Below are 16,491 nucleotides of genomic sequence, written 5' to 3'. Positions count from 1 at the left end.
ATATGCAGCCTCTTCCTTTTTAATTTAATAGTGCTATACAATCTTAGCGTGACTGATAACCATAAGCTTATTCCGATTGACTCAATACTTATTGTCTATAGTTCGCAAAATTAAAGCTTAATCAACAGAGAGACGGAAAAGTGCAGACAAAGCATCAAATGCTTGTGAGCCAGTCAGAATTAAGATAATTCATGAAATGAATTCGTGACGTTTTCTATGAATAATTATTCCTTAAAACAGTTAGAGTAACAACTTCTAATATACAGCAACATCGTGCGTTTCGGTCACACAATGTTCCAACCATGGCTTTTTTTTGTCAGGTTGCTTAGCAACTCAACCATGACTAATATTTTTATTAGTTTACATATTGAAAGTATAAAAAAAATATATAGACAATAAAACTGTAAAAAATATTTTAGATTACTTAAATTGGAGTCTCTGTTTATTTTTCATAAACGATGATAATTTAATAGAAAGTACATTAATTCAGAAATTATTTAATTTTAACCTTTAATAGACATTTTTACTTTAGCGATTAATTTTATGCTTCTAAGATAGGTGATCCTACAATATGTTATTACTTTAAGACTGATTATAGTAACCCTCACTATACTTATACCTTATTACTACATTCATAATGGGCGGATAGTAATCACACTTTCTCTATCGATCAATAAATTTTGGATTTTCTTGCTCTTCCTGTTTCATGAAATCAATCATGGCGGGACACACGCTGGCTATTACATAGGGTAGAAATATTATTTTGAGAGAAAACGTGCTACCTTCTTACAACTAGAAATGAAACTGTTATTTGCGAAATATAGTAATAATATATGATTATAAACCGAAATCACTTTTGAGTAGTAGTTATCCTTTCTATTATTTCCCCAAATTACGTGTTGTTTAAAACAGAATAATACTGCTTTTATCCAAGCAATAACCCTCTCGATAATAGGAATTGACTATTCAAATAAGGTTATTACTCAACTTCAGTAGTTATTAAAGTTAGCATGTAAGCATCCAAAAGTAAAAAGATTAAATCCATCAGCTATTTTTTCTCAGCCAGTTCCTACATACTAAATACAATGGTGCTGCGTAATAATCACATATTTTCATAAAATTATGTAATTAGAAAATAAAAGATCAATTAAAACTCCAGTTTGCAATACTTCGAAAATAAGTATTAAAATATAATTAAATATGCTAATTACAAATATAATTTACAATATATCTTTTATTATTAGGGGATTATTTCTTTTAGTTGAATTTAAAGTTATAATTTTACATGAATATTTAGTAAAATGTTTAACCATTCTACAACATATTAAATTATTGCAAAATATAAATATTTTTGTAGAAAATAATATTTATACACTTTTCAGTACATAACATGTTCAAATCCAGATATTGTTGTTTAACGTATTCCCACGTAATTGTATGTTTAACCTTATTAAATTACCTCTTCACAAGCACTTGTAAATCATTTCATCCAGTATACTCGTGTACACTGTAAACAAGTAACATATATTTATATGTTATTGTATTTTCTTTATCATTATTAGAAACAACTACAACTCATAACAAGAAGTCACAAATTACCGCTTTCGAAGAGTACTGAAACCCAATTTATTTGAACTATGAAAGTTTACCCTGTTGGTTATAAACAGAACTTTTTGTGTTATTTTATTATTGAACATTTTAAGATAAATAAGTGAATATGTTTTAGAAATCAATTACATAAGTTTAGCCAATATATATATTATAGTTCATCATCACCTGTACATCGTCATATCTTTCTTCCCTGCACATTTTATTTAAGTATTCATCATACTTCTGGTAAGGACGTTTTGCAAATTTTGTGTCTCGAATTGCACCTGAAAGCTTCAGATAAAAAAGCAAACAAACTTTCTTTGACATCAACTTTCACATAACATTCTACAACTTTGTTATCGAAACATTTAATTGTTTATTTTCGTTTGTTTACAATGAACTTAATGTGTATTTGCAGACATAAATAACTGTATATAAATTGAAAGTAACACTCTTGAAACAAAGACACAGTAAAAGCATAATTAAAACAAATAAAATAAAATCAGTAGTTGACTGTTTGTACTTAAGCACAAAGCAACACAATGTGCTATCTGTGCTGTGCCCACCAAGGGTATCGAAATCCGATTTCTGTCGATGTGAGTCCGTAGACAATCGACTGTGACTGTGGACCTCACTGTGGGAAAACGCACTACATATTTTAGTCTAAAATTCCATGATTCTATTCGCTGATCCACAAGAGATCTCTGACTTTTAGGATAGTTTTTATGAATCAAAATAACCTAAATATGAATTCAATTTTATTGCAAATTGCTGATTTTTATATATATATTTACTGCTTTGAAACTGCAGATATGTAACATTCTTCATGCAAATGTAAAGTTCCAATCCATAACTAAGAAACAGAAAATTAAATTAAAATTACATTTTTCAACATTTGTAAATTGTTTCTAAAGTTAGCACATTTACGTTATGAACACGATGTTTACCAAATTACAGTGAATTATCAAAACAAAGTAAATCATAATACTACAAACACGAACCCAAACAGACTTTTCTTTTAAAATTGATTCCAGGCATTTTCTAAGGTCGTTCACATTTTAAGGGCTTTCTTCGTTCATCTCTGCATTAAAAATTAGATAGAAAGAGAAAATATTTCATTCACCTGAAGAGGATATTTCTCTGATGAGATGAACCAGCTTTTATAATAACATTTTATTAAATTACAAAAGGAAGGGCTTGTCCTATTACAAACTTATTATAAATTATTCTCAGGTATGAAAGTGTATATCTACAACTTATTCCAGAAGTTAATGTATAACCCAGATGAAATACGCTTGTTGAGGATTTTCAAATTATCTCTCGACATAGTGTAAAGTACAGTTATGTGTGTGGTAAAACTGTAATTTTTCACTCAAGATTTTTGTTGCGTTATTTTTAAAGCTTAAATACGGATATGAAAACAGAAAATTTATTCCAGTAATTCGATTTGTTAACATTTTATACATCAATAAATTTCAAAATAAACTTACCAAATATTATATGTGAACCTTTCTGGATCATGTTCCCTTTCGTCGACGTCAGGGTTAAGAGCACAACCAGAGCTACAAATAGAACTCTCATCTTGAGAATGTTGCTTTTTAATAAAGATATTCAGTTTTTAAAGCTATCTTTCTATCATTCATCAAAAGCTTTCAGCCAGTAATTTCAACTACCCTATAATTAAATTGATTTCCACTTTATTGCGGATTGGGCAAATTGTGTTTGGTTAAAGCCAATAACAGAACTATTACACAAAACAAAGGCACCTGCATCCATACAATTAGATCACGTGACTCGAACTGCAGTTTCTTTTCTTGTGGAAGCTTTCCTTTGTTATAGCACGTTATAAGTATTACGGATTGGAAGAGTTATTTACAAATACATCCGTTAGAGTAAAATATACTAGATTGCATTACGTATATTCTAAACTCACAAATTGCATAAAGGTTTTAGAAAAGTAGAGAAAGAAAAACAATAATGAAAAGATGCTCATAGTGAAAACCAATCTCCTGAAAACACAAAAGAATGGGAAAAATAAATGAAGGGTCCAGAACCTAAGTTTTTAAAATATGAATCCCAACGAGATAGATCAGAGCTAAGAATATAAAAACCTCATGGGTGAGTGTCTCATAAAGAAAGGAAAGGAAGAATACATGAGGGATGTCTAATAGAGGATGAAGACAAGATAAAGTGGAAACAAGCTTAAATATGTATAAAAAAATAAACTTTTATTTTGTCTATAAATTAGTGAAACAATTCGTGTATAACTTAACCCACATGATATACGAGCATAGGTATTTATTTTAGTACTGTTCATTATAGTTAGTCTGTGAAGCTTCATCGAGTTTACTCCTTGTGTTGCATATTCCCTTGGCAGCACACTCTGTTTTATTATTTTACTATTATGTGGTAGCGTACGTTACAAGGTAAAGATAACATGCACTAACAAAAATAATTACTCATTGTACATGTAATTATGTAGAGAGTGAAGACATTTAAAGGATCAGACTCACATTAAAAATGCGAAATGTTCCATACCTCATCTTTTCTCACTTCATTTTGGAACCAGTTTTCCAACTACTAGTTGACCTTCTATCATTCTTATTAATAACATACAAGAAAAAAAAGATAATGTACTATATAGCTAAACTGCATTTCTCTTTGTTTTTAACACAAATGTTTAGAGCCTGGTGCTTTATTGTTGTTTTGTAGACTGCCAAGATTTTCATAAAGCATTGTTCCATGTGTTCATGCACTTGTTCTGCATTAAGTAGTAATAAGTAGTAATACGTAACTTATGTAATATAATGAATCAGAGACTCAGAGGAAATACAGTATAAAATTTAACACGCTTCCCACGAAAAGGAATTTGGAGTAACAAACTACAATGAAAATAATTCATGCATAATATGTGCTCCAGAGTTCACATCACATTAGGAAAATCCGACATTAAACATAAAGAGGCACCGGCTTCACTGTAACTTAACGGGAACTGAAAATTTAAGTGTAAAACAGCAATCACAGAAGTTACAAATATCATATACAATTGATCCACTGATACAGACGTATTATACAATTAAGAGCAAATTATTTAAGTAACCAATACCGTTTTCTTGAATTAAAATACTAAATATCACAAACAATATCATCTTTGTTCCAAAAAATGTTTATACTTAAAAAAATCTTTTAAATTGTGTTTTTTTTTTGTAAATGTATAAAATGTTATGAAGTTTGCATATAAGAATCCTATTTTTATAAGCCCACATTTCACAGTGTTTCTACTACTGCTATTCCTAGTTGAAGCTGGTCTAGGCCTAATGATGATTCCCTGATACAATTGTACAGTCAAATGTTTAAAAACGGACCTTTTATAGGTTAAATCTCGACCAAAATTGTGAAATTGTTGAACACATTTATTTGAATTAAACAAAAAGCTACATATTGGGCTACCTGTGACCTTTCCACTACGGTGTGAGTTCGCTGACATGCCGCTGTGCTGAGGACGTTGAATAAAATGTTTTCTACATGCAGTGAACGCGATGCCTTGAAATACAAATAGTGTAGGTGCACCAAACTCGTCAAATGAATGGTATAACACACAACACTATGAACCGCCCCACAAACCACGTGTAGCTCTGGATTTGAATTTACAATACGTGTCTTATATGAGGACGGTCAGGTGCTCGACAAACATCTTACTCCTTTCTGAGAAAGAAGTTTCTTTGCACAGATTCTATGACAATATATCCTATATTTTGTTGCTTTACTTGCGTTATATTACTTTATGTGCAATAAGACGTTGATATTTTAATTAACATACTCTTTTCAGCCGTGTCCATTTACTCGTTGTAGCATCTTGTACATTTACACAAGAGTTTACTTGTTGTAAGATTGTACATTCAGTCTTATACCCACTACACTGTTACATGCATTGCTCACGTACATACATAATTAAACTTATTCAACAGAAATAAAACTTAAACTGTCTCCATTAATAAGTTTGTCTGGATTATTCTTAATAACATTTAAAGGGAGAAATACCGAGGTCATGTATATTGTAGTTGCACTTGAGTTTGCTTATTCTCATATGTTTCCTGAAGTATTGCCCTTACTATTTGAATAGTTTGTGAGAATGCCGCGTTTTGTTTACCCTGGATCTCTGTGAGCCTTTGTTAATATATAATTTCTTGTATTTTGTTGTTTATGTATATGGGTTTTTGCTACCTTTTGCTTGGCTGGTTTGGCATAAACATAAACGATCACGAGAGTTTTTTTTTACATTTAAGACTAACTTAGAAAAAAAATGTGATCTATTATTTTCGGAATACGCTGTAGGCGACATCGTGCATAAATAAGAACTGATAATCTCAAGTGCTTTCGTAATAATCTGATCGATAATGCTTTACATTTCCTTCAACGTGGCCTGGTATGACCAAGTGGCTGAGGCATTCGACTCGTAATCCAAGAGTCGCGGATTCGAATCTATTCAAATATGCTAGCCCTTTCAGCCGTGTGAGCGTGATAATATAGCTGTCAATCTCACTATTGGTTGATAAAAATGTAGCCCAAGCGTTGACGGTGGGTGGTCATGATTAGCTGCTTTCCCTCTACTTTTCACTGCAAAATTAGGGATCGCTAGCGCAGATAGTCCTCGTGTAGCTGTCTGCAAAATGCAAAACAAAATTAATATTCCTTCAACGTTTTCAACTTTTCTGGTACGAAATATTTGGAGTTAATTAAACTATAAAAATTCAATTTTTTTTGCGTTCAAGACAATACAGTTAATGTTTGGTGCACATTTCGACCTAGTGTAGAAGTATTTATTCTTCATTTAACTTCACTTAACAAGTCTTTAATCAGTACTTAAATCCGAACATGTTTCGCGACTAAGTGAACCATTTGTTTGCTAACAGAAACAATAGCTCACATGTGTATATACAGTATTACTTATTGTGTTTGTTCTGACAAATGTGACACGCAAGTGGGCATGTTCTTAATGTAGAGAAACAGTGCTGTTTCAAATAACTGAAATTTGAACTAAAGGATAACAAGTAGCATAATGTCTGTTTTAATCCTTTCCTTTACCTGTATCGTTTTATGTTCCGAACCGCTTACAGTGAATTACTCTATCAATTGACACTTACTTTATTGTATTCTCTTTGATAAGTCAATGTTTATTATTTATAATGAATGACCATTAGAAATGCAATATAAAAAGGTGAACTATACAGGTCGATTCAGAGATCAATTGACAGGCAAATAATCATGAATAGACAGAATGAGAAAATTTATGAATGAACGTTTTAAAGAGTTTTAATATTTTTAAATTTTCTAAAGAACATATACGAAATAAGTCAGTTTAGACTTTAAAGTATAAGGCAATGTCACCGTTTTAAACAACGTCAGTAATCTTTATTTCCGTAGTTCTTTTTACAGTGTTGACATCATCTGCATATATTTAAGTAGATTTCTGTAATTTACTTTTGGCCTTGTAGATGGTCTGTAGAAATAAAGGTGCGACGTTTTCAGTACAGTGATTAGTGCAACACTATTGTACAAATTTAATTTATAAATTTATTTTCGTAGTGTTATTTTCTTTACCATGTTTTACAAGTACCTCATAAAAAGAAGTATAAATAGATAACAGTGGCATATTACTTTTATGTTCTTCTATAAAAAAAACTGAAATGAAAACAAAAGTATCACTGTATAAATTATGTTCAGATTCAAGTTCAGAAACAAAAGGTAACGCAATATACGCAACTCAAATTGAAGATGGCTAAAATTAAAATATAGTAATCTACTTAAATGTATACATGTGATGTCAACACCGTAAATAGGACCATGGAAATAAAGATTGCAGATGTTGATTGAGACGGAAATACTACACTCGAGTTTAAACGAACTTTGTAGTACAGTCTATCACCGTATTTAAAAAAACAAAACTCAATTGCAAATAATTTAATTCTTTAACTTATTTTTTGTGTGTGATGATAAAACTTCTATAATCTGGCGTCTAATAACTACTTTCTCAAAAATATGAATATTTCCAATTAAATTTGTTTTCATTTCTTTTCCGTGTTCCTACAGTTTCTCACTATTCCTAGTATATATTTACTTGATTTCTCATAATACTTCAAAACAATTTAATGTTCAACGTTTTGAGCCGCAACTTTTTTTCTATAACTAAAGATTTACTACCACAAAGTATACATTTCTCTCGTTATCGACTCATTACATACATTTTAAGTTGAATATTTAACATTGTTGTTTGTATTTAAGTGTCCAACCGATTCTGAATTCTACCTTCTTGTGTGTTTAATGTGGCGTCAATATTTTGTTTATGTGTAATAATTTTAACTATAAGTTACTTGATTAGGAACTATTAGGTTCCTTGATTGAGCAGTCGTTAATTTTGGGATTTACAACGCTATCACCTAGAGTTAAATTCTGCGCGATGGTCATGAAGGATAATCCAGTTTCGCTTTGCTCTAAGGCCCGGCACGGCAAGCGTGTTAAGGCGTGCAACTCGTAATCTGAGGGTCGCGGGTTCGCATCCCGGTCGCGCCAAACATGCTCGCTCTTTCAGCCGTGAGGGCGTTATAATGTGACTGTCAATCCAACTATTCGTTGGTAAAGAGTAGCCAGAGTTGGCGGTGAGTGGTGATGACTAGCTGCCTTCCCCTAGTTTACACTCCTAAATTAGGGACGGCTAGCACAGATTGCTCTCAGTAGCTTTGTGCGAAATTCAAAACAAACAAACAAAAAAAGACAGCTTTGCTCTAAACTAAATAAACGATCGAATTATTCTAATAGAATTAAATATCAAATTTTCATAATAGCGGTCGTTAGATTGCAGACACGTCACTGTTTAGCTATGCATTAAACAACAAACAAAAAATTATTTAATAACGCGTGACGAAATTTCTATAGCAAATTAATAAGCTTGGAGAATGAATTACTAATTTAAACTCGTTTAATTTGGAAAATTCCTTATTTTCATTTTTAACACTTGAAAATGATGGCTGTTTTCTTTTACCTGTAAACTAGATACTGAAACAAACAATATATAATTAAATAGATTTTCAAAATCACATGGTGCCTATTGCTTCATCACAACCTCAAAGTGATATTTAACAAATAACTACAAACTCAACAATGTTGTTGTTTTGACAGTTGTATATTCAAAATAAACGTATTTAAGAGTCAAACACATTTCAAAGAAGAGGAAACCACGACAGATTCAGGTTATTATAAGTAATACATAGATGCTGATCCTCATCAGCTTTTAAGTGATCCGTTGAAGCTGTAAATAACATAGAAATGATTAATTATTATGTCAATTACATCGAATAAATCCAATAACATTTCATATACCAGTGAAATCAGTTAATACTAAATGTGGTAGAAAAAAATCACATAATACTGGCCAGCATTCTAAAGTAGTGAGAAAACTTGGTTATTTTTTTATTGAAGTTTATATATTTTAGTTGATACTCAGAGAAATGCAAAATTTAAAATATTTTTCATATAATTGAATTTAGTTTTCTCCTTGGGTAGGTGAATCTTGTCTTCTTTCAGATATTTGAGTTTAATTGATTTAGTTCATGATTCAGATTCTCTGTAGGTGCCGTTTAATACCTCTTCAGTGAATGTCACATTTCATTCTTCAACTAAAGTAGCTATAAATGTATAGGACGTAAAGAGGACACATTTATCTTTTGTGTCCATTAAACATATAACATACATTCTCTCAAATTGTTATTCTAAAGTGTTGTGTTTGTTTTGTGTTAGAATTTTGCGCAAAGCTACTCAAGGGCTATCTGCGTTATCCGTCCCTAATTTAGCAGTGTAAGACTAGAGGAAAAACAACTAGTCATCACCACCCACCGCTAACTCTTGAGCTACTCTTTTACCAACGAATAGTGAGATTGACCGTCACATTATAACATACTCCTGGCTGAAAGAGCGAGCATGTTTGGTGTGACGGGGAATCTAGCACGCGACCCTCAGTTTACGAGTGGAACGCCTTAACCCACCTGGCAATGCCGGGCTTAAAGTGTAGTGTAGCAGAAGGTGTTTAACGTATTAAGTTTGTAATTACAATCTTCACTAGTTGTTTTGCCATGTGTTTTTTTTTTCAATTTTGCTTGCCGTCCCTAATTTAGCAGTGAGAGACTTGAGGGAAAGAAGCTAGTCATCACCACCCATCACCAACTCTTGGACTACTATTTTGCTAATAATTAGTAGAATTAATTGTCACTTTACAATGCCCCGTAACTTAAAAGTTTTGAACACCTCAATTCTAGTGAAATCGTGATTTTCAGTCATACTATTTTGTCTGTACAGTACTTTATCAATTCATGTTGGGAAATGTAGGTTTTATTTCCTGTGTTTAAAAATATAACATGTGTTAAATTGATATGCTAAAGTGGAAATATTATTATATAACCACATACTCTCCTAACGTTAACATATTTAAAATATAAAAGAATAATTAAAATGTTAACCTTCTGTATAACGAAAATAACATATTAAACATATCTGGAGTGGTTGAGGTATTTTTGGTTAAAAATGTGATATATGAATAACTAGTTATTACAATGTCTAACCGTTACTTGAATTGTTACCCTAATTCAAACTATAAATATTGTCAAGTGTTTCTGTAGATAATGATATTTAAAAAAATTAAGAGAAATAAGATGTTGAATATGAAAGATAGCTGTTCAATGTAGTAGATATGTCTATATATTTTAACCTCATAATCTTATATCTTCATAAACAATTGTTAATCATTTCAGTAAGCGTATCGTCTGGATCTTTGTGAAGTACTGAAAATTTCTCAGATAAATTTTTTGAGTTGCTGCAAACGTAAAAAGTAAGATTTAACTTTGTTTAAAATTTTACAAGAGCAAAAAGCTTTAACAAATATAAAATATATTTATATAAAGCATTAAGAATTATAGTATTACGGTCGGTATATATCACATAACTCATTTCCTCAAGTTTAATCGAACTTCATGCATTTAGTTTATTTCATACATACACTAGAGGAATTATGTATACATAAACATGAAAAACATTTTTTGAGTTTCTAGTATCATTCCACTGTTCTGATATATCTGTGTTTAATCGAGGTAGCAGTTGACTTATAATATAATAGATCTATGTTGTTGTATCTAGAATAATAAAATTAATAGTTACCTTGCAATATAATATTTCCATAATATTGTATGTATCCTTAATGAAATTAATAGTTATTTTCTAATATCATAGTTCTATGTTACTGTACCTATCATGTATCAAATTAAAAATTAAGAACGTTTATATAAATAATCAAGATTCGGAAATTGACGTAAAAAAATCCGAAAAACATTACTGACTGTAAAATTTTACATTGACTCATAAGATATGAGTGACTGTGTTCCACATGAACCACAGATATAAAATAAAATAATAAAATATAAAGCACAATTCTAATACAATTTAAAATTAAACTAAATTGGATGGATTATTGAGTTTGTTTCCAAAACAGAATGTTCTGAAATAGACAAAATATGGATCCTAATTGAAGCTAAGCCTAACTTCTTTTGTGACGTCAGTCACAAATTTTTTTCCAGGCGCTGTAAATTAGTTAGATAAAATATCTGTAGAGTACTGAAATTTTATTTTCTTTACTTATCAAGTGGTTATATAAAATTATCAGTTTCTGTAGAGTACAGAAATAAAATAATTCTGTGACTGTAATTGTTCTTCGTACAGCATACTGAAATAAAGTGTGATTACACAAACAGAAATTGCGCATTTTCACATTTTCGAATTGCACGTGGAATCATGCGAAGAAAAACAGTTTCAGTTACGTCAACCTTTATATGATATTCTACAACTTTCTTTTCGTAAAATTTAATTGTGAACTTAGACATATCAAGAACGACATAATTATTCCAACTCGTATCACAAATAACTTTGAAATATTCCTTTCTTACATTTGCTTACAATCAATTTGATATGTTTAATTTAGACCTGAACTACAGATTTTTAACTGAGGATGTGCAACATTCTTGAAACAAAGAGAGAATGGAATACATAAGAACATCGTGGAAAGTAAGACAAAATGACTATCACAATCACATTTCTTCGATCTGTGAGTTATGTCCAAGTGTAACACCATGATGAAATATTTATGTATACTGTAATGTAATTTACAGAAGGAAATGTTTCCTATGTATGACCGTATTTTCTTTTCCAATCTTAATGACTGTTAAATATATGTTAAAATAGAAATTGTTTCTTACTGTTCGTAATAAATTCAAGTTTCAAACATTTATAAATACGTTTCGGGATGTTGAAGTACTGAAATATCGTTAAATGGTTTTCTATCACATTTGAATACTGTCGTTTTAATCCATTCTTAGTATCTACAGTTACTGTATTAAATTAACCCTCGATAAAAATCAAATTTTAAGTACAATTCTTATACCAAGAAGGCTCACTATTGAAGACAAAAATGATTATTTACAGCAAGAAAACATTGTTTTCAAAATTATAATTAATTCATGAAAAATGATTAATTATAATACTCGAACTGTAATGACTTTTACTAAAACTTTTGTATCCACTGTTTTAACTCGTTGATCTTATTAGGCTTCTCTTTATTCATCTCTGCATAAAATATATGTTTGCCCTATATTAGGACAATATTTTTACTACGTTATATAGTAGCAATCGTAAAAATGCTTAATTTAATATCGATAGAAAGAACGAGTTTCACTACTTTCCCCTAACAATAAATCATTATAAATGTGAAAAAGTACACAACTTCAATGAAATCATTCAGAAATCCATGTATAACCCAGTTAAAATACGTCTTTAATTTTTTTCAAATTTGACCCTCAAATCCTCAGAGCCGTTGGAAATTGCAAAATCTTACTATTCGAATAAGCAAAAATTGTCCGTCTTACCTTCAAAAGTTTTTTGCAATGCTCGCAGGTAAAATGAGGTACCCGGTGTTTAACTTCATCCCCGATAAGGCATGCCGAAATATTCCTTGTAGGCTTCATACATTGTAGTAGATACTGCCACTTAGTTCTTTTTCGCTCATGTCTTAATAAATTGGCCACATACATAGCAGAATACGTCTGGAGAAAAGCTTACAGCTTCTTGATGCCATCTCTGATAATATCAGATGGGTCTATCAGCTCAGTTAGTCAGCTAGAACTAAACTGAAGTGGTGCTTGGTGATCCCCAGAACATATATTATTATGGAAAGTTATAGAAAATCCTAAAATGTTTTTGAAAATTATCTTAAGTTCTACAACAATCTTAAAAGTTCTTGTAAATTCCAGAAAAATCTCTATCACCTGCTCAACACTGAATCTACCTGGAATGTTCTGCTAAACGGATAAATTTGAAAATTTCATTACCCAGGCACAAAAGCAGAAGTTGAAGGGAAAAATAGGTCTTTTACATTTACTTTAGGCATAATCAGTTGGGAAATAACACTTTGTTTTATGGAACAAGGAAAAGTAAAAGTTTTGTTGCATAGTGTAAAGCAATTCGATAGCGTAAAGTGACCTTCACGTTCCTGCAGCATATATGGCCTGGAAAGTAATTATACACGGTTCAAAGAACAATCAAGATGGCAAACTGAAATAAAATTTAATAATAAACAGATGTATACTGTTACAAGCTTAAAGCTACTTAGGATAAGTGAATGGGCATTTCTGATAAACCCCACAGGATATTGTAGACGTTTAAAGATCGAATAAATATTTTAAATTTCTTCATTTAAGGCCGAATGGTGATATATTATAAAAGCTTTCAAAGGATGGAAGTCATAATCGATAGGCATGGCCAAGCGTGTTAAGGCATGCGACTCGTAATCTGAGGATTGTGGGTTCGCAACCTCGTCGCGCCATCCATGCTCGCCCTTATAATGTGACGGTCAATCCCACTATTAATTGGTAAAAGAGTAACCCAAGAGTTGGCGGTGGGTGGTAATGACTAGCTGCCTTCCCTCCAGTCTTACACTTCTAAATTCGAAATGGCTAGCAAATATAGCCCTCGAGTAGCTTTGTGCGAAATTCAAAAGAAGTAAACATAATCGATGTTTTAATTGTTTTGTGGTAGCACGAAAAACTTAGTGTAGGTTAGACTTATATGCAAAAACGGCTCGTTCGGGTTGAGAAAATATTTTACATAGAAGAGCGAACAACGTTTCGACCTTCTTCGGTCATCGTCAGATTCACAAAGAGAGAGGTAACTGACCGGAAGCCGACCACATGTTTGAAAGAGGTTGTGTAACAAAAGTGTCTGCTGTTATTTGTTTTTATGATCAGTGATAGTCATTTTAGCATAAACTAATCAGCGAACATATGGGTTCTATTCATCTCGGGGAATCGATCTCGCATTTTAGCTTTTAGGCGTTGGTCGTTATAATATGACGGTAATTCGCAATATTCGTTGATAAAATTAAGGACGGCTAGCGCAGGTAGCCCTTGTGTAGCGTCACGCGAAATTCAAAAACAAATAATTTTTTATTCTGCATTTCTGACAGTCGTGTGTTTATTTATAAAACTTTTATTTGGATTAGGATTTGTAATCTATAGACATTTTATAAACACAGAATATTAGAACAATAAAGTATTATTACAACTTATAATATAGTAATAACTAAAAAAAACCAAAGAGAGAACGCATTGCACGAAATATCGTAAAACGTAGTTGTTTTTTGTTAAGTACAAAGCTGCACAAGGGGGTACTGCACTCTGTTAAACTCTTCATTTTAATTCCTTTTCTTGGACACAACAAACTTCTTAACCAATGAAATATATTAGGAAAAATGCATTCTTTGTTTACTTTGGAAAGTACAACCTATACAAAGTGTTAACAACTACAGTAACTTCGATGAATTTCATAGTTTCAAAATGCTTAACAATAAAAATATCACTTTAATATTCAGCCATCAATAATTCCACAATTTTTAAAGTGCATTTTTTTACTATTGAGATATTAATGACTATTTTTTTTTCACAATAATTTTCATATCACATCTGTTCTATACTGTATATATGAGGAAAATAAATACATTTTTATTTTTGTAAAAAATTAATACATTTTGATAAAGTAAAGTAAACAAAATCACAAGAAAGGGGCTCAACATGGCTAGGTAGTTAGGTTGCTTGACTTCCAATCTGAGGGTCCCGAGTTCGAATCTCCGTGACATCAAACATGCTCGTCCTTTCAGACGTGGGGACGGTATAATGTGTAGTCGATCTCATTATTTGTTGGTAAAAGAGTAGCCCAAGAGTTGGCGGTGGTTGTTGACGACTAGCAACCTTCACTCGCAACCTTTAGTTTTACACTGCTAAATTAGTGACGGCTAGCGCAGATAGCCCTCGTGTATCATTGCGCAAAATTCAAACGTTTATAAAACACATTTATATTATTGTTTGAAAAACTGATAATTGTACGTACTGAACTGAAGGTGGGAAAAGGCTTTATCAAAAAGTATGATACAATTCGTCTGAATTATTTCAATATACCTAGTATTCACAACACACTATTCAGTTAGTAACTGATGCATCAATACACATCAAGAAACTTTATCTGAAGAAGTAGGTAGATTTTGTTGTATAATTCTTCGAATTTTTATTCACTAACCTATTTTACGTAAATTTCCTGTTGAGAAAGCAATAACCTCAATTAGTTCTTTTTGGATTATTTAAATCCAACGTGAAGGCGAGACAAAATATTAGTTTCTTTTATGAATCCAACATTACAGGAAATTCTGTAACTAACTTTCAATAATTATCTATCGTTACACTCCACCATTTCAAACGCTACTTAAATAACGTGAGCAAAATTTCATGAATAGAAAGAACACTAAAAGAAACTAAAAAACAAATTATTCATATTTCAGTTATATCCAACCATATTAATGGATGTAATATTACAGAGTGATATACAGATATATGTATATATATAGCTTTCTTTTTGAGTCAGTTAGTGCAATATTATAGCGCCCATATAGATAAAACCGTATATATATACATATATGTTTGTGTGCATTTAAGTAATTAAAAAAAATAGTTTTTATAGTTTTTGAATAGGGTATTTCAATTTTTTACCGTTTTCTACGCAGTGATTTAGCAGATTTATTTAACATTTCCAAATTTTTCACACGTAAATTTGTTGATGAAACTTGTGTGGTTATGTGCAACTCACAAGTTGGTTCTCAGTTGTTTTTTTTAGCCAAAGAAACTAACTGTCTTCCACCTAGTCTTGTGTAGCTGTACGCACAATTGAAAACATACCAATACTTTTCGTTCTTTCCAAACATCAAGAAATGTGAGTTATTTGTAAAAGTCTGATGTCGTATTTAAACTCACTGAATATGTTTTTGAGTTTATTGCCGTACTCAGATACATAAAACAACTGATAGAACACATTTTTAAAATGTCTGATGTAACACGTTTTTTGAAATTCAAAATGTTCAGTCAAACACATGCACATATTAAAAAACATTTTTTACCAAAAAACGTAAATATTCAGACCTACTGCAAATCTGAGCGAACAGTTTTTAAAACTCTATTGGAACACATTTTTTATATCTTTTGAAGCTGTAATTAAACATGCTGCTCATCTGATAGAAGAAGAATAAAAACAAACAACTTTGAAGTATTCAGAGACACTATACATGTCGTACAACACATTTTGTATAACTCCGAAATTCAATTGGATACGTTTACATACGATAGAACCGTTTTATTGACTTTGAAGTTACGTTTAGTCATACTGCACATATAATAATACACATTTTTGAAAACATTCTTTGATATGCATGAACAACAATGTTAAACATCGTTTTTGTGTAAAATGGAATAAAAAAGTCATTTATCT

This window comes from Tachypleus tridentatus, chromosome 9 (assembly GCF_004210375.1).
Source record: "Tachypleus tridentatus isolate NWPU-2018 chromosome 9, ASM421037v1, whole genome shotgun sequence".
NCBI lineage: Eukaryota > Metazoa > Arthropoda > Merostomata > Xiphosura > Limulidae > Tachypleus > Tachypleus tridentatus.
Note: the sequence above shows the minus strand (reverse complement) of the source record.